Consider the following 26,041-nt stretch of genomic DNA (forward strand, 5'->3'; position numbering starts at 1 on the left):
TTATCGACTGTCATTTTTGTGTTGAAGTTAAAGTTGCGAAGGTGCGCTTGAGTAAATATACTTGGATTTTTCAATTGTGATTGTGATTTGGTGACAATTCTAATGTGCCGTTTAAGCGTTCAGCACTTATTCACAAACACTGACTCTGTCTATACGGTGTATCGCCGTACGGGTTTTGTAATAGAAAGGCTGCTACTGTTCGAAGAGGATGCGGTAGACGATTTCCTAGCCGCGGAGTACCAGATTCGAGAGTATTAACTCGAATTTTTCTAAATTGCGTGAGAGTAGTGCGGTGCCCAGCACTCATATTTCATCTGAACGTGCAAAGTAACCGATGGCTCAAAATGGTTCAAATGGCTCTGATCACTATGCGACTTAACTTCTGAGGTCATCAGTCGCCTAGAACTTAGAACTAATTAAACCTAACTAACCTAAGGACATCACACACATCCATGCCCGAGGCAGGATTCGAACCTGCGACCGTAGCAAAATTAACCGATGAAGTAGGAGACAATAGAACGTGGTCTTTCAGCAAGAATTTCAGCAATACCACAAGGAATTTCTACACGTGTCACCGCTCCACTAACAAGAGTACGGCAGAAACTACGAATGTAGCGCCCCTGTCTTTAATATTTGCAGCGGATTTATCTTAGAACAGGAGATGAAGGTAGACGACTGGGATTTCGTCGTTCCCTAACTGCAAATCGCCGACTGTTCCCATTTATACTATTTAGTGATGAAGCCGCGTTCACTCGTGACTGTGTCAATATGAGTCGTACCTCCCATCGGTGGCGTGACGAAAACTGACATGCCCTCGCAGACACGCATTTCCAAGAACGCTTCTCTGTAAATGTTGGTGTGGTGTTTTAGACAATCAGATGACGGGGCCTGTTGTCTTACCACATCGTCTTGCAGAGCCCGTTTATCTAAAACTTCTTGAAAACAAGCTTCCAGCATTATAGGAAGTGGTTCCGTAGGCTGCAGGCCCGGGTATGTTCTTCCAGCATGACCAGGTCTCTGCACACTCTAGTCATTAGGTGACATGTCATCTAAATCTAGCATTCTCTGGGAGACTGATCGGCAGAAATGCTCACATTTTCAGCCCTTAGATTTTTGACTTTGGAGTCGGTTGAAAGGCGAAGTCTACAACGAAAAAGTAAAGACAAGAGACGAACTGATCGTTCTGAATTATGAATAGTGCGGCCCCCCACGAAAAAACGGCAGTGCGGCCTGAGGAGGACTACATGTGGTATTGACACGAGAATTCGAAAGTGGATTGAAGTCGGAGATGGTCTTTGTAAAAAATTAACCCTGAATTTATTCACATGCCTTCGACTTAACACCTTCCGTGAGCAAATGTTTCTGTTACATTCTAACAGCTCTAACTCCGTAACCAATAAAAATTAGAAACATGTTATACCTAATGTTTTATTTGCATTAGTCTGTAGTATCCTTCCCTAAAATATTCACTGCTCCTCATTAAATACTCTGCATGTGTGTCGAGTGAAGACACAGGCAAACAGGCAGTAGTTCCACTAGAGCATTTATCGCTACATCAACTACCACTGGACTTCGACATAGCAAATACATAAACGCGAATATGGAATATACTTCCTTAATGTAAAGTGAGTTTGGCTGCAGACTGAGTCTGGACAAAACATCTGGCACGTCACGCTAAGGTGTCAAACTAAAGTCAGCCTACATCACCGAGATGTCCCAATGAAAACGTCCACCATGTTCCTCGCTGACTGAATTAGGTTCTCGAGAAGGAAGTCCATGCGTGAGTCGAAAAGATGAATTTTGACTGACATGTTGTAACCCAGCTGTCTGAACGCACAAATACTTTCCTGCTCAACATTATCATTGTCAATAGGTTTACAATTGCCAAGGAAGTTGTGCACATATTACTTGACTGCCACCCACGTATGTCTTTCAGCACCAGTCAGCATGCCTTGCAAGTGGCTGTTAGAATGATCTTAATTATTTGTAGACCTGTGGGCACTTTGTCTTTCACAGTCGCATAACTTACTGCACAGGTACCGTAAAATAATAGTCTTTGTATAGCACCTTTACGATATTGTTAATGAGCACCAAATAATTACATGAAGCGTGCCAACTATCCTTCGGCAGCCGAAGAACGTTTTAATTCGTGGTTAGATCTCTATCCCTGACGGGCCGTTTCTTCCTCATGTAGTGCCGCTTTCTATTTGCACTCGAAAATAAAATAGCCCTACCTGTGTTCGCATTCGTATGTAAATAGTGATTACTTTCGAATCACCACAGATTGGCCAGATGTGCAGTACATTCTCAAGCAGTGGCGACATCGAAATATTTCACTGAGGTTCCACCCAGAGTGTTGCGATAACTTAACTCCACGTCATTAAAAATAACTAAATGTAGCAAAAATTAGAACATACGTTGTCCCATAAAATGTTACTATTTTACAACCATGACTTGATAGTCAACGGTTTTCAGAATTGAACTCAGAATATATTACCTGCATTATAAAAAATAAAAATCATTTCACATATCTGCATGCTATTTCAATCAGTAGGCTTATAATCGCCATCCATAAGCGTCAGGCCCCAGTGCTAGTTTCCGTAAATGCTACCTCACGTTTCGGTGACTGCAATACCGCCACGCAATTTTATCAAAAGTCATTGGATCGTATGTCTGGCGTTATGGCTATAAAATAAAACCTCAATCGAATTTGTGGAAGATGAATCATTGCCACGATCAAAACAAAACGGGTGATCAACGTGAAAAGGGGATTTTTTTCCAACATGAATATCTTCAAGATAATGTGCATAACCAACGTTATTAGGTACAAGAGCTGTTAGATTGCGTCAGACACTGTCCAAAACCGCATCGTTGGGATAAGAAGATTCGCTGCTCATTCGCTACAACGCTCACTCCAGAGTTGGCGGCGCGACTGTTTTTGTTCAAATGGTTCAAATGGCTGTGAGCACTATGCGACTTAACTTCTGAGGTCATCAGTCGCTTAGAACTTAGGACTAATAAAACCTAACTAACCTAAAATCACACACATTCATGCCCGAGGAAGGATTCGAACCTGCGACCGTAGCGGTTGCTCGGCTCCAGACTGTAGCGCCCAGAACCGCACGGCCACTCCGGTCGGCGACTGTTTTTGTCCAAAACAAAGTGATAAAGGTTTCGTGCCGACCCTATTCACTGTATGCGGCGGCCTTGCCTTGTTTGTTAGCATGCAAACAGATACAGGAAAATGTGAAAGAAAAATGGCGAACACGTTAACGTAAACAAGAATCTGAGTATCCGCGTGGGTGACAATTGGTAATAGGACGACGAGAGCTGCAAAGCTCACTGCAGAACTCGATGTCGCACTCGCCAAAACCTTTCAGCTTCAAAACAACACGAAGGGAGCTCCAGAAACAGGGAACTGTAGGATGAACTGGAATTTGAGCGTCACACATCAGAGATGCTAATGCCCGTAACAGGAAAACGTGGTGCCGAAGCCATAAAACCTGGACTGTGGAGCAATGGAAAAATGTCATTTCCTCAGACGAGTCTTCTTTCACACTGTTTCCAACTTCTGGCCGAGTTTACATCCGAAGAGTGAAATATGGCGGGGTTAAGTGATGACTTGGGCAGCCATATAGTGGTATTCCGTGGGTAAGCTGCAAGGTCGCACTGCTGCAAGGGATTTTGAGACCATTTTGGCTGAACAGGTACATACCACAGTACCACGTTTCTTCCTCAACGGTGATGCTGTGTTCCAGGACGACAGCTGGCATCGTCCAGGACTGGTTTTATGACCACGAGGACGAACTGTCACAGTCACCAGACCTAAATATTCGTATTATTAAGCCTTTGTGGTCTATTCTGCAGGGCCAGCCGCTGTGGCCGAGCGGTTCTAGGCGCTTCAGTACGGAACCACGCTGCTGCTACGGTCGCAGGTTCGAATCCTGCCTCGGGCATGGATGTGTGTGGTGTCCATAGGTTAGTGAGGTTTAAGTAATTCTAAGTCTAGGGGTCTGATAACCTCCAATGTTAAGTCCCATAGTGCTTAAAGCCATTTGAACTAGTCTATTCTGCAGAGAAGGCGGTGCGTAATCGCTATCGATATCAATCACCGTTACCTGGAATTGCCACTATTATGCAGGAAGTATGGCATAAAATTCGCTTGAAAATCATACAAGACATGTATTTATCCACTTAGAGATGATTGAAGGCTGTTTTGTATACGATCTTGTTTCCTGCACCCTATTAGCCACGACAATGTGTTGAACTTTTAGAGCTTCCATATTTCTGTGTGTTACAGGATACTAGCAAGACCGATGTAATGACACTGTGCCTTCTCGTTGTTGCAGGTAAATAACGCAACGAAACAGCGCTCCAGCTGCGGCTGCTGCTGCTGCTGCTGCTGCTGCTGCCGTGGTGAGTACACAGCCGCCGCATTGCAGACAGTGTCCGAGTAGCTCAGGCCCCCACAACCGCACGAGTGGTCGACTGTGAAGAGCGGACAAATTGAATAGCTGGCCGGCGGCCATTAGAGTGGTAAACTGACGCGCGGATTTCGAATGTTTATACATCGCTTTTGGTTACAAAATGCCTTCCCTAGAGTTAGGTCACAAACATAATGCCTCATTTAAATACGTTACTACAATATAGTTTTTAATTTATGAACAAACAGCAACTAGTCACTGTTTATGAATTTGTTACATAGTACATGGAATCTGCCGTAGCTAAAAGTTATGCACTGGACCCCTAGCATTTTTCGTAGTTCATTTACGATAGATGTACGCAAAATGCATCAAAATACTCGAAGATTTGCCCACTATGTTAATAGATATTTTCTGACTCTAACTTGCTTTAGATTTTATGACGAAAAGTGCGTTATATATGGCGTAGTGCTTTGGCAACCTACGACCAAATTATCAAGTTTCAACCTAACCTAGACCATGAAAACACTACCGATCAGCCAGCTACAACAAACAAGACTTCAGGCAGGCATCCAGTATCGCATTAGTCACAATATTTACTTTCGAAGATGTACACTTCAGTTTATATGTGTGGTTTTTTCATATAATAAATAAAACTCAACAACTGTTCCATCGAGAGAAGTTGTGAAATCAGATTACAATTACACACATTCAGTTGCATTTTATAACGATAAAAAGCCTGCTAACTCAAATTTCGTGTTGCTTGAAACTCAACTTTTATAGTTAAAATAAAATGTGGTTCACAAAGAAAAATTTATCTTCTGCTGTATATGGTCTGGAAAACGAAAGATGGATGGAACAGCATCATCTTTCAGCTTTCTGCGATTTACGTAATTTTCAAGGAAGCAACTTTCTTCAAAATGATCGGAACATATAAAATGGTATTCTGTCGGTCGAAAATCTTGCCTCCTGACAGCGTGTAACCATTTTTGTAACAGCTGTGGTTTTGAGAAAGGAAACCTGCAAGTATATGCACAGACATTATGCTAATACCGTGTTACAAAAACATTTACTAAGCAAGTGCACTGACATACAAAACAACTTAAAATATCCACATACCTGTGAAATGTAATATTCGTTCCTTTCTCGAATTTATTTGTACAATTAATCGCTGCACAACTCCTCACCATTGTACTTCTTTTGATTGGAAGGTACAGACAGTAGAATTAAGAGTAACAAATACTGTATGTACGCCCCAACAAATACACAAACTTGAATCAGGGTCTTCATAAACAACAATGCTACACAACACATCAGACTACAACCACTATAATGGCGTCCAGCCGAAGGTTCAAATTATCCCGCGACTGCAGCGCCATCGGTGAGTCTAGTTATTTTTCACAAGGTCTTTGGAGTAGCTGTAGGTCCCTCACGGCCCAGCCATCAGAGTTTCTGCACTCTGGTAGCCGCTCCTTTCCACGTCGCGCGCAGCGCTCTGCCGTGCCGTTGTTGCATCACCCAGACCATTCACTCAGCCGCTTCCCATTCACGCCTTGAAGCGCTTGATTACGCTTACTTTATAGTTTCTAGACGTGGAAAACTATCTTGAGAAGTAGAGAACGCCGGTGTTTGTATGCCTGCACCATGGCGCAATTTATCATAATTATATTTCGAACAGTGAACATCGCTGATTACTTGTCGCCTTAGCCATGAGTGATAGGAGAAAGTTCTTTACAACAGTCAGAACCGGTTGTTAGTCTAGGTTGCAACTTGCCACTATTATGACGCTTCAAGTTCCCAGTTTTTGTTGTTGTTGTTTCTGTATGTCAATGCGTTGTTCTGGTGCTACTTGTCAGTCTCATAACGTGAATTTTATATACATACAAGTCGATTCAGCTGCCCCTACTGATGGTTTATGTGAACCCACAACGCCTTCAAAAACCATCCGCGAGAGTTTCATATTCTCTCTCAAGACGTGCAAGTATTACTCCTACAGAAGAAATGAACAGGACCTTTCTGAATGAAATTTAATGTAGTTAAATATTGTACTGGAACACAATTTCGCTGGAAGCCACGGTTTTCGAATTATTAAAGAAACGCGTTTGAAGGTCACTTTTGTACGTTTTTCTTGAATAATTTGAAAACTACGTCTTCTAGCGAAATTTAACTACAACAACTTTCGTACAAAAAGATCCTGTTCATCTTTTCTGTAGCACTACCAGTTTTGTCGCAGTGAGCTTGGGACTATGAAAATCTTGCGCGTGGTATGCAAAAGTGTTGCAGGTTGCATAAAACATAGTGGTTGGGGCTCCTGAGTCGCTCTGTATAAATAGCAGAAAAGTGAGACGTCACAAGACAAATATATTTTACGCAATAAGCATAACAGATAAATATTATGAGTACATTTACGTTTGAGCTCCAACACCATACACAAAACACGTCCCAGTACCTTCTGTGTACCAGTTGAGGCATCTGTAACAAAAATGTTGTTGTGCACAAGACATGCTAGAAACACTTGGACTAAGGTCTAAAGTTGTAGCGAAATGCAGGAAGATCTGCAGCGGATAGGCACTTGGTGCAGGGAGTGGCAACTGACCCTTAACATAGACAAATGTAATCTATTGCGAATACATAGAAAGAAGGATCCTTTATTGTATGATTATATGATAGCGGAACAAACACTGGTAGCAGTTACTTCTGTAAAATATCTGGGAGTATGCGTGCGGAACGATTTGAAGTGAAATGATCATATAAAATTAACTGTTGGTAAGGCGGGTACCAGGTTGAGATTCATTGGGAGAGTCCTTAGAAAATGTAGTCCATCAACAAAGGAGGTGGCTTACAAAACACTTGTTCGACCTATACTTGAGTATTGCTCATCAGTGTGGGATCCGTACCAGATCGGGTTGACGGAGGAGATAGAGAAGATCCAAAGAAGAGCGGCGCGTTTCGTCACAGGGTTATTTGGTAACCGTGATAACGTTACGGAGATGTTTAGCAAACTCCAGTGGCAGACTCTGCAAGAGAGGCGCTCTGCATCGCGGTGTAGCTTGCTCGCCAGGTTTCGAGAGGGTGCGTTTCTGGATGAGGTATCGAATATATTGCTTCCACCTACTTATACCTCCCGAGGAGATCACGAATGTAAAATTAGAGAGATTAGAGCGCGCACGGAGGCTTTCAGACAGTCGTTTTTCCCGCGAACCATACGCGACTGGAACAGGAAAGGGAGGTAATGACAGTGGCACGTAAAGTGCCCTCCGCCACACACCGTTGGGTGGCTTGCGGAGTATAAATGTAGATGTAGATGTAGATAGTGTGGACTACTAACATGAAAGAAATTATGTAAACAAATGTTCTTGAGTTCTTCGCGTTTTAGGTATTGGTGGAAAAATTGTGTGGCCAGTGAAAGGATGGGTTGAGAGAAGCCATACTGAGACATTAAGGAATAGTGAATTTGTTCATGGAGGGGAGCGCAAGGGGTTAAAATAGTGGAGAAAGACCAACGCGTGACTACAGCAGGCAGGCTGCAGCAGCTACGCAGAGTTGAGGAGCCTTGCAAAGGATAGGATTCTTTGTGCTGAAGAGCACAACACTTGCAAACGACGTCATTCAACCTATTGATTGTGGGACACCTGTAGAATTTGTCCTTGATAATGGAAAAATTTGCATGGTTACATTTTAGCCGTTTGGTTGGAGATGGACTGACTGTGTCTACCGTGACAGATGGATTGGCACCAGAGGACCAGTTCCACGGTCAGCTCTTTCACCCGATCTCAGCCCTCTGGTTTGTAATCTGTGCAGAGAGCTGTGAGGAGAAACGTGAACATAATTATTTTATGCATCAGGTATTCCGGTTGCAGACTCGCTTAAGCAAAATGTGACGGTAAGCTGCGAAATCTTTGAATACCATTTCAGGGTCTTCGAAAACATGCAACGGGCCTCTGTCCAAGAAATTGGTATGAACGTATAAGCCGTTTCGAACATCTCCCATGAGTTTTTGCTGCCAGCTGAAAATAATAAAAAAGGTTGTAGTTTTTTCATAACCGTTTTTGAAGCCTTGTGTTTCTCAGACACATCATCTTCGTCAGTATTAAACTTTGGCTTCGCCTACCACTGTACAGCGCATGGCGGAGGGTATTTGTATAATAATTGCAATTTATTTGTCCTGTTCCGGTGTTGAGGCAGATATAAATTACTGCCTGCAACTGTACACGCTGTAATCGCCCTTATGTCATTCCCATTACCTCGACACTATGCACAGGGTGCCGCAGGTGGAATGGCCAGTATTCGGGGACATGACAGGAACAAACATTAGAGGCAAAAAAAAGTCCAGGAAACATGGTTTCTAAAATGCATGTCTCAAGAGCTATGAGCTAGCAGAGATGTGTTTCACAGTAGTGAATATGATTAAGTACTCTTAGCTCTTAAGGATACATTTTATAGCCCATGTTCACTAGACAATTTTTTTCATGTTTTGGTCCTCACTACCTCCTCCTAAAATATGGAAAGCACAGAGCTCACAGTAGAAGAGATTGGTTGCACATTATCGAAGATGAATAAGTGCTCATAGCTGTTAAAGATGTATCTTAGAACCCGTGTTTACTAGACTGTTTCGCTTCGAATTATCGTTCCTGTCATATCTCTGACTACTGATCATTCCTCCTAGGCACCCTGAATCCTGTAATATCAGCAGAATGATCGCATAGTGGTCCTCCAAATTTACCCAAAAAGCTTTCGCAGAAACGACATTGGATTTTTTCCACAGAATCCCATTTGGGCTCCCTGACCACCTCTCTTTTGTGTATATACGCAGACTAAAGCGACAAACGAAATTTTGTCCCAAGGTCGTGATTCGAACGAGGATCTGCTCTTAAGCAGATGCGTTATCCACTACGCCACCCTGGCGCCTCTGGAACCACATAGTTTCAGGCAGGATCCCGTGTTTCGTTTGATGCTGAGGTGCTATTCCATTATACGAGGGCAGTTCAATAAGTAATGCATCACATTTTTTTTCTTGGCCAATTTTGCTTGAAAAAACCGGAAATGTCTTGTGGAATATTTTCAAACATTCCCGCTTCGTCTAGTATAGTTTCATTGACTTCCGACAGGTGGCAGCGCTGTACGGAGCTGTTAAAATGGCGTCTGTAACGGATGTGCGTTGCAAACAACAGGCAGTGATCGAGTTTCTTTTGGCGGAAAACCAAGGCATCTCAGATATTCATAGGCGCTTGCAGAATGTCTACGGTGATCTGGCAGTGGACAAAAGCACGGTGAGTCGTTGGGCAAAGCGTGTGTCATCATCGCCGCAAGGTCAAGCAAGACTGTCTGATCTCCCGCGTGCGGGCCGGCCGTGCACAGCTGTGACTCCTGCAATGGCGGAGCGTGCGAACACACTCGTTCGAGATGATCGACGGATCACCATCGAACAACTCAGTGCTCAACTTGACATCTCTGTTGGTAGTGCTGTCACAATTGTTCACCAGTTGGGATATTCAACGGTTTGTTCCCGCTGTGTCCCTCGTTGTCTAACCGAACACCATAAAGAGCAAAGGAGAACCATCTGTGCGTAATTGCTTGCTCGTCATGTGGCTGAGGGTGACAATTTCTTGTCAAAGATTGTTACAGGCGATGAAACATGGGTTCATCACTTCGAACCTGAAACAAAACGGCAATCAATGGAGTGGCGCCACACCCACTCCCCTACCAAGAAAAATTTTAAAGCCATACCCTCCGCCGGTAAAGTCACGGTTACAGTCTTCTGGGACGCTGAAGGGGTTATTCTGTTCGATGTCCTTCCCCATGGTCAAACGATCAACTCTGAAGTGTATTGTGCTACTCTTCAGGAATTGAAGAAACGACTTCAGCGTGTTCGTAGGCACAAAAATCTGAACGAACTTCTCCTTCTTCATGACAACGCAAGACCTCACACAAGTCCTCGCACCCGAGAGGAGCTCACAAAACTTCAGTGGACTGTTCTTCCTCATGCACCCTACGGCCCCGATCTCGCACCGTCGGATTTCCATATGTTTGGCCCAATGGAGGACGCAATCCGTGGGAGGCACTACGCGGATGATGAAGAAATTATTGATGCAGTACGACGTTGGCTCCGACATCGACCAGTGGAATGGTACCGTGCAGGCCTACAGGCCCTCATTTGAAGGTGGCGTAAGGTCGTAGCATTGAATGGAGATTACGTTGAAAAATATTGTTGTGTAGCTAAAAGATTGGGGAATAACCTGGTGTATTTCAATGCTGAAAAAAAAACAACCCCTGTTTCAGAAAAAAAATGTGTTGCATTACTTACTGAACTGCCCTCGTATTTGGAGAGACCATGCAATGCTGTTAGAGTTTACGTGAAATACCAATGGGCTCAGGCGCTGAATGCGAATTAGGATTGACGAGGAAGGTTTGCTAGGGCAGTCCGTGCGATCGTCCAAAGCCACTGTGCCAGGGTGGCGTAGTGGTTGGCGCTTCTGCCTAGTGAGCAGGAGACCCGGGTTCGAATCCCGGCCTTGATACAAATTTTCATTAGTCGTGCCAGTCTGCATACACACATCACAGATGTCTGAGACTTGAAAAGGTCTGTGGAACCACGTAGTATCATTTCACCTCTATCAGACGTTCGTATGGGTTATTCGGACCTTATACAATCTTAGCTGTGCGTCTCTGAACTCGTTCGATGTCAGTTGTTACGTCTACTTGGTAAGAACACCAAACGCTGGAGCAGCACTAACTTTACGTGTTCGTCCCATTTCACATCGTTCGCAACATCCTTTTAAACGCACAGCAAATGAGGACCACTTGATATACAAAACGCGGAACTTGCTGAGCGCTATTGCGCCTAAGATTTCAGGAAATTGTAGAGAAAAAAATAGGAGGAAAGAACACAATGTAATGCTAATTATTCCGTCTGCTAGCAACAAAAAAAAATTGTGAATGTTAGCGAATGCAAGGCAGAGATGGTCACGCGCCTACGGGAGTAGATTCCTCGGCAGAGATGACTGGTAGCTGGGACTGCAGTGTTTGCGGTGGACGTTTGCCCGCAGATGGGAGAGTGAGATGGCGCTCATTATGAGAGGAGGCAGTGTCGGGCGCAGCTAATAGCGTAGCGGGACTGCGCGGGCTGTTGCATCACAGCCCCAGCTTTCCGGTCGCTGTGGCTGCGGAGCGCGCGAAACGTCAGCAGCAGCAGCGGGAGAGGAAGGAAAGCCGACAGCTGCCCGGCGACTCGGGCACTCGTCTTCTTGTTCGGCCTGCAATCTGTTGTTACGTACTGCGTGCAACAGGTCAAGTGCAGACCTATACACGTGACTGTGTTGTTTGGTTTTTCAGAGCTTCGTATAGTCTTGCGGCAAACGCATTACACTGTTTACTACATGGTGTTTTCTGCACGGTCGTAACTGCACCAGTAAGTGCACTACGCCTGTCACTATAGACTAAACGTTTTGCATCCACGCGTTTACACTTCAACACCTGACTTGCTCCCCAGGGCCGGACATTGCCCCGGTTCTAGGCGCTTCAGTTCGGAACCACGCGGTTGCTACGGTCGCAGGTTCGAATCCTGCCTCGGGCATGGATGTGTGTGATGTCCTTAGGTTAGTTAGGTTTCAGTAGTTCTAAGTTCTAGGGGACTGCTGACCTCAGATGTTAAGTCCCATAGTGCTGAGACCCGTTGAAACATTTTGCTGCCCAGGGGAAAATCAGCATTAATCGTATTGCTCATTGCACATACTCTTCTATGTATGAAGACCCTACTCGTAATAGTTGTAATTGTTTGTCAGCAAATGAAGTAAATGCTGATGTAATATTGCTCATTACGCCGTCCTCTGCCACCGGTATCTGCACTTATACACTACTGGCCATTAGAATTGCTACACGAAGATGATAAACGGATATTCTTTGGACAAATATATGATACTAGAACTGACATGTGATTACATTTTCACACAATTTGGGTGCATAGATCCTGAGAAATCAGTACCCAGAACAACCACCTCTGGCAGTAATAACGCCCTTGATACGCCTGGGCATTGAGTCAAACAGAGCTTGGATGACGTGTACAGGTACAGCTGCCCATGTAGCTTCAACACGATACCACAGTTCATCAAAATGGCTCTGAGCACTATGGGACTCAACTTCTCAGGACATTAGTCCCCTAGACCTTAGAACTAGTTAAACCTAACTAACCTAAGGACATCACACACATCCATGCCCGAGGCAGGATTCGAACCTGCGACCGTAGCGGTCTCGCGGTTCCAGACTCCAGCGCCTAGAACGGCACGGCCACTTCGGCCGGCACCACAGTTCACAAGTTCACAGTACAAGAGTAGTGACTGGCGTATTGCGACAAGCCAGTTGCTCGGCCACCATTGAGCAGACGTTTTCTATTTGTGAGAGATCTGGAGAATGTGCTGGCCAGGGCAGCAGTCGAAGATTTTCTGTATCCAGAAAGGCCCGTACAGGATCTGCAACATGCTGCTGCAAACGTCGTCGAACTGTTCGTGCAGATGGTTGTTGTCTTCCAAATGTCCCCAACTGTTGACTCAGGGATCAAGACGTGGCTGCACGATCCGTTACAGCCATGCGGATAAGATGCCTGTCATCTCGACTGCTAGCGATAAGAGGCCGTTGGGATCCAGCACGGCGTTCCGTATTACCCTCCTGAACCCACCGATTCCATATTCTGCTAATATTGGATCTCCACCAACGCGAGCAGCAATGTCGCGATACGATAAACCGCAATCGCGATAGGCTACAATCCGACCTTTATCAAAGTCGGAAACGTGATGGTACGCATTTCTCCTCCTTGAACGAGGCATCACAACAACGTTCCACCAGGCAACGCCGGTCAACTGCTGCTTGTGTATGAGAAATCGGTTATAAACTTTCCTCATGTCAGCATGTTGTAGGTGTCACCACCGGCACCAACCTTGTGTGAATGCTCTGAAAAGCTAATCATATCACTAAGCATATCACTGCATCTTCTTTCTGTCGGTTAAATTTCGCGTCTGTAGCACGTCATCTTCGTGGTGTAGCAATTTTAATGGCCAGTAGTGTACTTGTGACTGGGCGTCCTGGGACTGGACTGCACTGACCGGCGTTGTCACAGCGAAATAAACTTCGTCGACTGCCTTAAACCTGCTGTGTTGTGGTGGTGAACACGTTCTGTCCAACATTGTGCTCAGAAAACAAACTTATAACACGCCGGTGATAGCTTTGACATCTTTCTATCTCTCAAATGTTTCACATTTAACTGATCAACAGGGTCTGATCATAACAGCTAAATATTCTTCATAAGACCCAGTCTTTTTCAGATTTTAAGTATTGGGCTCTGTTCCTGTGCCTCATGATTATCTTGATAACTGTCATAATAATAAAGGGCTTTCGTAACAGCCGATAGTACAGTAAGATCTGTGTGGTGTCGCTTAATGAAGACATTGCAAAAATTATTAGTAACAAATTAAGAACAAGTCGCGTAAGAATTAATAAAACGAGAGATATTGGTCAAATTAATTCTGCTATCCTCTCATAATCTGGAACTGCGCTGCCACACGTTGGTTCCTTCGAATACCTAATGAATATGAGCCTTGTGACGTTCGTGAAGTACAGTATACTTTACATCACCCTTTTGTAATGTTCTGTCGTTCAGCTGTAGCTCTTTCCGTAACTTGGTCGTTGAGTTTGTTTACAGTCGATGCTCTGCACTCTGGAAAAGTTGCGTTTGGACCCTGTTCAACTGCAGCGCCACCGAAAGCCGGTGCTGGTTCTTAAGTTCAGAGACCTAGTGCCAGAGGAAGCTGTCTCACACATATGGGGAGACAATGAGCTTCAGCGGTGAAGAGGCAGCTCGCTCGTTTCGTTAACTTACGGATTCTAAACATTGTGAACAGAATGATGGTTCTTTTTTTATCCTTGTTGGATCTTGTGAACTCCGCGGCCGTTAATGATAGATAGTGAATGACGCAAATACTTTATGAATGTTTTATTTTCTTCCATAACCGGTTTCGGGCCACAATGCCCATCTGCAGATGGCTAACATTTTCCGTTACGTAGATGTTTTGGTTAACAGCAGGTCGTCAGCTCTACACTGCACAAGTATATTTGGGTATTTAATGCCACTTCATCCGTTGCTTCACTAATAAAAATACGCTATAATGTACGTAAGTGAACACAACTATTTTCCACCTCTCTGTCTCTCTCTCTCTCTCTCTCTCTCTGTGTCTCTCTCTCTAGCGTATTTTTATTAATGAAGTAACTGATAAATACTATAATTCATGTGGAGCATAGAGCAGACAACATGCTGTTAATAATTTTTTCATAATGTGGGACCGCAGTCGTAATATACACTCCTGGAAATTGAAATAAGAACACCGTGAATTCATTGTCCCAGGAAGGGGAAACTTTATTGACACATTCCTGGGGTCAGATACATCACATGATCACACTGACAGAACCACAGGCACATAGACACAGGCAACAGAGCATGCACAATGTCAGCACTAGTACAGTGTATATCCACCTTTCGCAGCAATGCAGGCTGCTATTCTCCCACGGAGACGATCGTAGAGATGCTGGATGTAGTCCTGTGGAACGGCTTGCCATGCCATTTCCACCTGGCGCCTCAGTTGGACCAGCGTTCGTGCTGGACGTGCAGACCGCGTGAGACGACGCTTCATCCAGTCCCAAACATGCTCAATGGGGGACAGATCCGGAGATCTTGCTGGCCAGGGTAGTTGACTTACACCTTCTAGAGCACGTTGGGTGGCACGGGATACATGCGGACGTGCATTGTCCTGTTGGAACAGCAAGTTCCCTTGCCGGTCTAGGAATGGTAGAACGATGGGTTCGATGACGGTTTGGATGTACCGTGCACTATTCAGTGTCCCCTCGACGATCACCAGTGGTGTACGGCCAGTGTAGGAGATCGCTCCCCACACCATGATGCCGGGTGTTGGCCCTGTGTGCCTCGGTCGTATGCAGTCCTGATTGTGGCGCTCCCCTGCACGGCGCCAAACACGCATACGACCATCATTGGCACCAAGGCAGAAGCGACTCTCATCGCTGAAGACGACACGTCTGCATTCGTCTCTCCATTCACGCCTGTCGCGACACCACTGGAGGCGGGCTGCACGATGTTGGGGCGTGAGCGGAAGACGGCCTAACGGTGTGCGGGACCGTAGCCCAGCTTCATGGAGACGGTTGCGAATGGTCCTCGCCGATACCCCAGGAGCAACGGTGTCCCTAATTTGCTGGGAAGTGGCGGTGCGGTCCCCTACGGCACTGCGTAGGATCCTACGGTCTTGGCGTGCATCCGTGCGTCGCTGCGGTCCGGTCCCAGGTCGACGGGCACGTGCACCTTCCGCCGACCACTGGCGACAACATCGATGTACTGTGGAGACCTCACGCCCCACGTGTTGAGCAATTCGGCGGTACGTCCACCCGGCCTCCCGCATGCCCACTATACGCCCTCGCTCAAAGTCCGTCAACTGCACATACGGTACACGTCCACGCTGTCGCGGCATGCTACCAGTGTTAAAGACTGCGATGGAGCTCCGTATGCCACGGCAAACTGGCTGACACTGACGGCGGCGGTGCACAAATGCTGCGCAGCTAGCGCCATTCGACGGCCAACACCGCTGTTCCTGGTGTGTCCGCTGTGCCGTGCGTGTGATCATTGCTTGTACAGCCCTCTCGCAGTGTCCGGAGCAAGTATGGTGGGTCTGACACACCGGTGTCAATGTGTTCTTTTTTCCATTTCCAGGAGTGTATTTCTTTAAAGTCAGTACCGCCATTTGACTGTTTTTTATTTGCAGTGTTACATTTAGACGATCATGATTTCGGCTTCAAAGTGCCATTATCAAGTGTTTTAATGTTATACAGTGCCTATGATGGCATACTGTGCGATCTTAGGCACTGTATAACAGTAAAACACTTGATAATGGCACTTTGAAGCCGGAATCATGATCGTGTAAATGTAACACTGCAAATAAAAACAGTCAAATGGCGGTACTGACTAAAGAAACATGCTGTTAACCAAAACGTCTATGCAAGGAAATATATTAGCCATCTGAAGGTGGGTATGGTACCGCAAAACCGGTTATGACAGTGAAACTAAACATTCAAAAACTTTTTGTGGCTGGTTGCGACATTCACCAACAAGAAAAACGTTTTACATTTCCTGATTTCCACTCTCATTTTGGAGCGTTATAATATGAAACTAAGGTAGGCGAAATCCCGTCGTTAATTATGTTGATGAGAATTACAGTAATGAAACATTAAAAAGGCGGAAGTTGACGCCCATGTGGCTAAAAGAGGGGCTAAATACCACAGGTAGTGCTGGGAAGGAACGAAAATGCGAGGAACAATCTTGGAAAATCGATTAGCAATATCCTACGAATAGGAGACGTCGAAGCTCGAGGTGATATCTCAGTCCCACCAGTTTGGCATTTATTTTATGGTTGTTCGAAGCCATCAAAGAGAGCATAAACCAAAGAAAATGTCCATGGAGAATCAATATTGGACGTATTAGTTTTTTACGCTTTCAAAATATTTTGATAAATCTCCTTCCAAATGATCCATTTACAAGACTAATTTACTTCATTAAAACTCGTACGTGTGTTACCTTCATTTCTGAAATTGTCACCGCGGGAAAGCCCTCTGGTCGAGGCCTCTCGGTTCATTATAAAATGTTGTTCAGGAGTAATCGTTATGAAAATTGATGACGGATGCCGGGGTTGCCAGCTAGTTGACGTGTAACCGCCTCGCCTTTATAGAGTGTTGGCGCTGCTGGCGCACGACAGCGGGACAGTCAATTGTGCCGCGCGATTTCCTCGTATAAAGCGTTGTGTTGGTAGCGATACTGTGAGCGCGTCGGATCGGCGTACGGGAGAATTCTCGTGTACAAAGTGTGGTAGCCCGCCAGTGACGTGCGTGTGCTGGCATCCGTGCCTGCGACACGCGAGTGCCGGGGGAGAGCAAGTGTGTCCCGCCCTGCAGTCTGCGGCGACACGGGACGGCAGAGCAGGGAGTTCCTTGTGTACAGCACGGCGGAGTAGAATAGAGAAAGCCGGCAGTCCGAGCGGGATAATGGATTGGCGCGCGCCTTACGCCGAGCCTCGGCTTCTTACAGAGAGAGAGAGAGAGAGAGAGACCGCCCTGGTTCCTCGGCTAGGCTTCCGGTGCGGCCGCTGCCGCTTCTGCCACGGCTGACCACCGTGCCTTCCGTAAAGAGTTCGTAAAGAGTTCTGTGCGTTAACTCTACCCTCAGGATCAGTTTAGCTGCAGGAAACGTAAAGTTATGAAGCTGCATTTGATAATGGAGACCAGATTTAAGCTTATTTAAGTAAAAATGAATTTTTGATACAATACCTTTTCAAATGAGGTTAGAAAACATAAAATAATTTCCCCTAGCGCCATACAGATCCTTAACCCTATACAGAAAATCCTGAAAATTTGTGATTATGAATTTTTGATATGTGTGAAAGTATCGTTAGCATTTAAAACGAAAAGCGTAAGGCGCATGCAGTAGATGACAATAACAAGGTGAACTATTAATTAATTAATTATTAAGTCGTGTAATATTGAGAAGGTGAACTATTCATGCATCAATTATGTATTGCATGCGCCTCACATTTTCTTTTTAATTCTTACAAATATGTTGATAGCTATTAAGAAATCGCATTCACAAATGTTCACGGCTGTCTGTATGGGGCAAGATATAGTAAAAACTAATTTTTGTTTAAATAATTACTTTCCGCGTTTTAGTCTTCTTTTCAATCATGCAAACATTCTGGGTAGATTACAATAGAGACATGTGGGAAATTCCAGGTTTCTTTCTGTTTATCGTCTCCTCCTACATATATATCGCAAAAGACCGTAAAGGCAAAAATGAGAGAGATTCGATCTCGTACGGAGACTTAGCAGCAATCGCTTTTCCCACGTACCTTCGCGACGGGAACAGGAAAAGGGGGAAACGCTGTGTCGTACACGTGGTACCCTCCACCACGCGCTACACAAAGAGAGTTATTGCTGCATTACGATCTCGCTCTGAGCTATGTTCGAAATTCAAAGTCCTAGCCCACTGGGAAGTTACTTTTAAATCAATTGAAAAATCCGCACCAAACAGACAAGAAAACCAAGTAATAAAAACATTGTAAAAAAAGAATTTGTTGACCTAGGAACAACTTTGAACAATTTAAAATGCTGCATGATATTTGAAATCCTCAGAAAAATTGGTATACGTTGCAGATAAAGACGTGGATTGTACAACAAACGGAGAGCAGTAAGAATGAAAGACGGAAAGGGAAGTGCTACGATTAAAGAGCGTAAAGCACGGCTGCGGCCTTTCGCTTCTTCTTTCAGGGTCTGTGTCAAAGAATCAATGAAGGAAACGGTAGAAAGATTCAGATATGGAATTGAAATTCAGTGTGAAAGAACTATGATCTGTGGCGGTGAAAAATAATTGATAGAACTGTTGAATGGAGTGAACAGTCTAATGAACTAATGCAAAGATTGAAACTACGGCTAAGAGAGTAGCGAAGAAAAGGAGAAATGATATTTTTGATAAATTTAACATAGAAATGGAGGACCACATAGTAGAGTAATTGAAGGAATCTTGCTGATTTCGAAGCGAAATAGCGCACGACGGACGAAGCTACGAGCACGTTAGTGGCAGACTAGTACAGACAAGGAGACTATTTGGCCAAAAGGACCCAGCTGGTACCAAAATCCGGTGGTGGTTCAGATCCATTTGAGAATTTGCGTGGTTTCCCTAAAATATCTTGAGGAATGTTTCGGGATGGATCCACTGAGAAGGACGCTGACGAATTCCTCAATCCGAACGTGTGTTCCGCCTCTAATGAAGCTTTCGTCAACGGAAAGTCAGACGCTAATCTTCCTTCTTATTTCTTTTACGAGGTTTATGACAGTCATGAAAAACGTTATCGTTCTAACCCATAGATAGCTTAGCTGTGAAAGAGTTTTTGCTTTCGTTATTTTGAAAAATGTAAGTCAAGTGTCAGCTCGATCTGCGGAATAGTTTAGTTTTTGTGGCTCTGTAAAACACTTGTTTTTTGTCTCTCCCCACCAAACCCGTATCTAGAATACTTTGTCGTTATAAAAATCTTTGTTTTAAGCATTTCAATCGTTCCCGATAGTTATTAACGACAGGCAGACATAGTTTTATGTTTGACTCAGTAAACTCCGCAGACTGCACTGTTTAGTTTTTGTTACGAATTATGGATTACGGGACATACTGTGCTATCAGACAAAGTCCGTTTGTATTTGATGCAGCTTATCACTGGTGACAAGACCTGTAGACAGGTTCCCGAGTAGACGTAACATTTAAGGACTTTAATTAAGTTCAGCAACAAAATGTTTATTTTGCATTGTTTTTCGTCAGTGGAAATTTGTCCAAAGTTGGTAACAATATATGAGGGCACTTCATTAACATCAGCCATTAACGAATGGGTGGCAGTTTTCAGACGTGACTGTACTGCTCTGGAAGATAATCTGCCTGAAGGATGAAAACCAAGGAAACGATGAGTGTTGTATTGAAAGATTTACAATTAAAGGTACATGAGATAGTTGACGCCATAGGATAACAAAAACATCTGTAAGTTTCGCTAAGCTTGCCGGTGGTGACCTCCTCCCCTCCGCCCCCCCCCCTCCTCCTGCCAATCCAGGATTAGGCCTTATGACCTCACCATCTCTTTATCGGCTCTCCCACACTGCTTGTTCCACTATCTCTTATTGAGGGAATCTCTGGGGTGAACTACACAACACGTGCTCTTTCCAATACTGCTTTCGTTGTATTACTTTTTTCAGTTAACGGTTGTATCCCCAGCTCTTTGCTTATTTTTCATTACTCATCCTCTCTTCTCTTACGCAGCATTTGACTTATCTAAGGATCTTCATGTCTGATGTTCTAAGTTGTCGTAGGTCTTTTGATCTTATTGTCCAACTTTCTGCTCCATATATAAATGGCATTATAAAATTTAATTTGGCTTTCACTTGTTATTTTTATCCTTTAATGTTCTACCCGTGTTATCTATGTGTTGTTTGGTGTTAATTTTCTTACTGACATCTTTTTCTTCTGAGGTAGTTACGTGTCATGTTAGAGACCAGAAATGGGACGCCTATTCTTTTGTCATGTTGTTTACTATTATCTTAGTCCTTATGGGGTAATTTCGTAAAATGGCGAGAAGTTCTGAAATAATTTAAATTTTGATGCTGGTATTAGCAGTTTGAGAATAAAGACTTAAATGTTCCAGGGAAAATGTGGCCATCGGCTCTCGGGTAGGTCTGTAGCGGCGACGAACAATGGTCGCTGCTAAGGCCCTGGCGGAGCTCAGTGACAGCTTATCTGACAGTAGTAAAACTTGTTGCTTTGTGTCACAGTTATCTCTGGAATGTGACGTCTCTGACGAATTAGCAATTGTATCAATTCCTGTAGTAAATTTCCTAATCTGAGAAAACTGTAGATAACGGCCACTTTTCTTGATTTTCCTAAGACTCCCGATTGTCTACTGACCCGTAACACGAAAATGTATCTATGCACGTCTACAAACATTTTCTCCCGACTTTTGTGGTTGGCAGCACGAGAAATATTTGGACAAGAAGACGGAGTAATGCAAATTTTTTTCACTAGCCCGTGTGCATGCCACCATCACAGAACATGTTTTCCCCGCACTTTGAATTACGAAAAAATTACATTCACCACTTTGTAAACGTTTTGCTTGTGTGCACTAATATACTCGAATAAGAAAATGCCCTGCTGCAGTGGAGCCTTTCTGCCATAGCATGCCCGTTTTATTAAAGGTGCCGAGTTGGTTCACCTGGCCTTACGCCATGTTTACGTACGGTTGTCTCTTGTGGTGAGCCCGCCAAATTGTTCCAGCAGTACGTGGCACGGCTTCTCCGCGAGTAACGAGGCCACCGCGCAAGTGACGCCCCCAATGCGAGACTCTAATGACGCGGCGTTAGACAGCCCCCCGCTAAACAGTCAGTCGGTGGCCGCAGCGCTTCTACTGCCCCTGCTGCGTCTAATCTTGACCACATTATTTGCTGCCTCCTGCTGACCTCTGCATCGCGTTCCACACAGACGTGGTTTGTGTCACAGTTTCCACTTAAAATACAACACGCGTGTTAGGCGCCAGATATCCGCTCGTCACGTTGGTTTGCTAGGTAAGAGCCGTGCCCACAGCTTTTGCTGCTTACTAACCTAATTATTTACTGGCGGAAACGCAGACCAGTGCTCTCCTGACAAAACTGCTTATTTCAGTTCAGCTGTTTGTTGCTGTAAAGTACGCGTATTGCGCCATTGTCACAAGTACATTGCGAAAGTTGTTTGCTTCTGTGTTGTTCTGCTCGTAATTGTTCCTTACGACGCGTGAGGCAACGGTATTGTTTTCTGGTCCCGGGTGGGCATAATTAAATTACAGATGCTCACAGAGGTCCAGTTTGGGTTGTAATTACCACATGTAACGAACCTTGGTAGATACGCTAATTCTTTAATGCTTGGACAAAAAGTTCCAATTGTGACCACCAGGTGCAAATTCGGCGCTGTACACTGTGTTAGCGATATCCACGCTGTCATTTGACAAGCCATAACGTGATCGAACAGTATGGCTCTCGAGAGGAGAGACGGTGTGCTGTTAGTGAAACTTTTATGTTAACGGCAGAAATAACAGTGCTGCATTGGCAGAGTATTGCCGACTGAAAGTTCTGAGGAAAGGGTCGATATTGGTAAAGGGTTTAAAGAAGATGAAAATGAAATTTGAAACCCCGAGTGAGCTCGCTGTGGCACCTGAAAGAGGAACGCGTCCTGTCGTGGTGGAACTTATTGACGACATTGCTGTTGCTGTAACTGACCATGCAGCCCTTGCCCCAAGTAGTGCTAGTACTCGGACAGGGTTCAAATGGCTCTGAGCACTATGGGACTTAACATCTGAGGTCATCAGTCCCCTAGAACTTAGAACTACAGGGTTATTACAAATGACTGAAGCGATTTCACAGCTCTACAATAACTTTATTATTTGAGATATTTTCACAATGCTTTGCACACACACATACAAAAACTCAAAAAGTTTTTTTAGGCATTCACAAATGTTCGATATGTGCCCCTTTAGTGATTCGGCAGACGTCAAGCCGATAATCAAGTTCCTCCTACACTCGGCGCAGCATGTCCCCATCAATGAGTTCGAAAGCATCGTTGATGCGAGCTCGCAGTTCTGGCACGTTTCTTGGTAGAGGAGGTTTAAACACTGAATCTTTCACATAACCCCACAGAAAGAAATCGCATGGGGTTAAGTCGGGAGAGCGTGGAGGCCATGACATGAATTGCTGATCATGATCTCCACCACGACCGATCCGTCGGTTTTCCAATCTCCTGTCTAAGAAATGCCAAACATCATGATGGAAGTGCAGTAGAGCACCATCCTGTTGAAAGATGAAGTTGGCGCTGTCGGTCTCCAGTTGTGGCATGAGCCAATTTTCCGCGGGCTACGCGTGAAACTTGCCCGCACGCGTTTCTACCGTTTCTTCGCTCACTGCAGGCCGACCCGTTGATTTCCCCTTACAGAGGCATCCAGAAGCTTTAAACTGCGCATACCATCGCCGAATGGAGTTAGCAGTTGGTGGATCTTTGTTGAACTTCGTCATGAAGTGTCGTTGCACTGTTATGACTGACTGATGTGAGTGCATTTCAAGCACGACATACGCTTTCTCGGCTCCTGTCACCATTTTGTCTCACTGTGCTCTGATACGCTCTGACGGCAGAAACCTGAAGTGCGGCTTCAGCCGAACAAAACTTTGAGTTTTTCTACGTATCTGTAGTGTGTCGTGACCATGTGTCAATGAATGGAGCTACAGTGAATTTATGAAATCGCTTCAATCATTTGTAATAGCCCTGTACTTAAACCTAACTAACCTAAGGACGTCACACACATCCATGCCCGAGGCAGGATTCGAACCTGCGACCGTAGCGGTCGCGCGTCCTCAGACTGTAGCGCCTAGAACCGCTCGGCCACCTCAGCCGGCTCGTACAGTGTCACGAGAATTTCCCATTCCGTGGTCAACAGAAAGGAAAGTTTGCGGTCTGTGTTGCATTGCTACTCGTACAAGATACAGATGATGCAGGAACTGAAACCTCGTGATCCGCAGCAACGTTCTGAACTTGCTCTTCGCTTTCTCGCCAGGATCGAAGTTTATGACATGCGGCTGGGCACTGTTCTGTGGAGTGACGGGGCACATTTTACACGGAAAGGTGCAGTGAATACACAGAACTGCAGAGTCTGGGATACTGATAATCAGCATGTTGTACAAGAAGAGCAATTGCACTTGCCGTATGTGACTGTGTGGTGTGGATTTACAAAAACTTAGTTCTCGGCCCGTTCTTCTTTGAAGGGATACATCCAGAAGGCCTGTCAGGTTTACCGTAATGTACACTCCTGGAAATGGAAAAAAGAACACATTGACACCGGTGTGTCAGACCCACCATACTTGCTCCGGACACTGCGAGAGGGCTGTACAAGCAATGATCACACGCACGGCACAGCGGACACACCAGGAACCGCGGTGTTGGCCGTCGAATGGCGCTAGCTGCGCAGCATTTGTGCACCGCCGCCGTCAGTGTCAGCCAGTTTGCCGTGGCATACGGAGCTCCATCGCAGTCTTTAACACTGGTAACATGCCGCGACAGCGTGGACGTGAACCGTATGTGCAGTTGACGGACTTTGAGCGAGGGCGTATAGTGGGCATGCGGGAGGCCGGGTGGACGTACCGCCGAATTGCTCAACACGTGGGGGCGTGAGGTCTCCACAGTACATCGATGTTGTCGCCAGTGGTCGGCGGAAGGTGCAAGTGCCCGTCGACCTGGGACCGGACCGCAGCGACGCACGGATGCACGCCAAGACCGTAGGATCCTACGCAGTGCCGTAGGGGACCGCACCGCCACTTCCCAGCAAATTAGGGACACTGTTGCTCCTGGGGTATCGGCGAGGACCATTCGCAACCGTCTCCATGAAGCTGGGCTACGATCCCGCACACCGTTAGGCCGTCTTCCGCTCACGCCCCAACGTCGTGCAGCCCGCCTCCAGTGGTGTCGCGACAGGCGTGAATGGAGGGACGAATGGAGACGTGTCGTCTTCAGCGATGAGAGTCGCTTCTGCCTTGGTGCCAATGATGGTCGTATGCGTGTTTGGCGCCGTGCAGGTGAGCGCCACAATCAGGACTGCATACGACCGAGGCACACAGGGCCAACACCCGGCATCATGGTGTGGGGAGCGATCTCCTACACTGGCCGTACACCACTGGTGATCGTCGAGGGGACACTGAATAGTGCACGGTACATCCAAACCGTCATCGAACCCATCGTTCTACCATTCCTAGACCGGCAAGGGAACTTGCTGTTCCAACAGGACAATGCACGTCCGCATGTATCCCGTGCCACCCAACGTGCTCTAGAAGGTGTAAGTCAACTACCCTGGCCAGCAAGATCTCCGGATCTGTCCCCCATTGAGCATGTTTGGGACTGGATGAAGCGTTGTCTCACGCGGTCTGCACGTCCAGCACGAACGCTGGTCCAATTGAGGCGCCAGGTGGAAATGGCATGGCAAGCCGTTCCACAGGACTACATCCAGCATCTCTACGATCGTCTCCATGGGAGAATAGCAGCCTGCATTGCTGCGAAAGGTGGATATACACTGTATGCTCTGTTGCCTGTGTCTATGTGCCTGTGGTTCTGTCAGTGTGATCATATGATGTATCTGACCCCAGGAATGTGTCAATAAAGTTTCCCCTTCCTGGGACAATGAATTCACGGTGTTCTTATTTCAATTTTCAGGAGTGTATGTACGTTACGAGACCACCTTAGATAACGTGTGATTCCTGCTTCGGAAGACCGCGTGGAAGCCACTGTTTTCATGCAAGGTGAGGCAACACCTCATGTTGCTTGCCCATTGACAGATCTGCTTAACGCGACCCTCCACGAATCTCCAGAAGTTTTCCAGATGCACTACGTGCAAGATCACCTGATCTCAATCCTTGTGACTTTTGGGGCGGTGTATGTAAAAGAACGCGTTTACCGGAGCCACGTTTGGTCTCTATTTGATTTGAAGTCCAGTACATAGGAACACATTACTCAGATTACAACGGAACAGCTGCGAGCAACTGATGATCACGTCGTTTTTACGGATGCAGCACCTTGTTGTCGTTGTTTCCGGTGCTCATATTGAACAAATTGTGTAAACGGTGATTAATAATAAAATGAACATTATGCCATCCTCACTTGCTTCACCTTTTCTGCTCACATACCGGTCCTAATCCATTACATATGGGAACATTTGTATACGTCTTTCTTGCAAGCGCAGCGCAAGATTTGCGAAAATTGGAACAATTTTTTTTCAGCGTAAATTACTCATTAACGCACTAGACTACCTACTAAGTTTCGTTGCCATACGATAATTACAACCCACTTTGGACCTCTGTGATTTGCTGCACTTTAATTATATAGCTCCTTGTTTTAAATCACCTATATATTCCTGAATGTCACTTTGGCTGATATTTCCGTCCCTTGCGAATGGTCCGCGATAGGAGAGAAATTATAGAATTGAGCATAGAGT

The 26,041-nt window shown here is 45.4% G+C and overlaps 1 protein-coding gene and 1 non-coding gene across 2 annotated transcripts in view; both read left to right on the top strand.

Annotated features, from left to right (window-relative positions):
• LOC126187917 (mitogen-activated protein kinase kinase kinase 13) overlaps positions 1 to 26,041 on the top strand; it is a 496,875-nt gene that overhangs the window by 232,892 nt on the left and 237,942 nt on the right. The gene's annotated exons all lie outside the window — the stretch shown is intronic.
• Positions 10,868 to 10,939, top strand: Trnat-agu (transfer RNA threonine (anticodon AGU)). The gene has a single exon. It is a non-coding gene; the product is annotated as a tRNA-Thr (tRNA).

Source organism: Schistocerca cancellata, chromosome 5 (assembly GCF_023864275.1).
Source record: "Schistocerca cancellata isolate TAMUIC-IGC-003103 chromosome 5, iqSchCanc2.1, whole genome shotgun sequence".
Taxonomy (NCBI): Eukaryota; Metazoa; Arthropoda; class Insecta; order Orthoptera; family Acrididae; genus Schistocerca; species Schistocerca cancellata.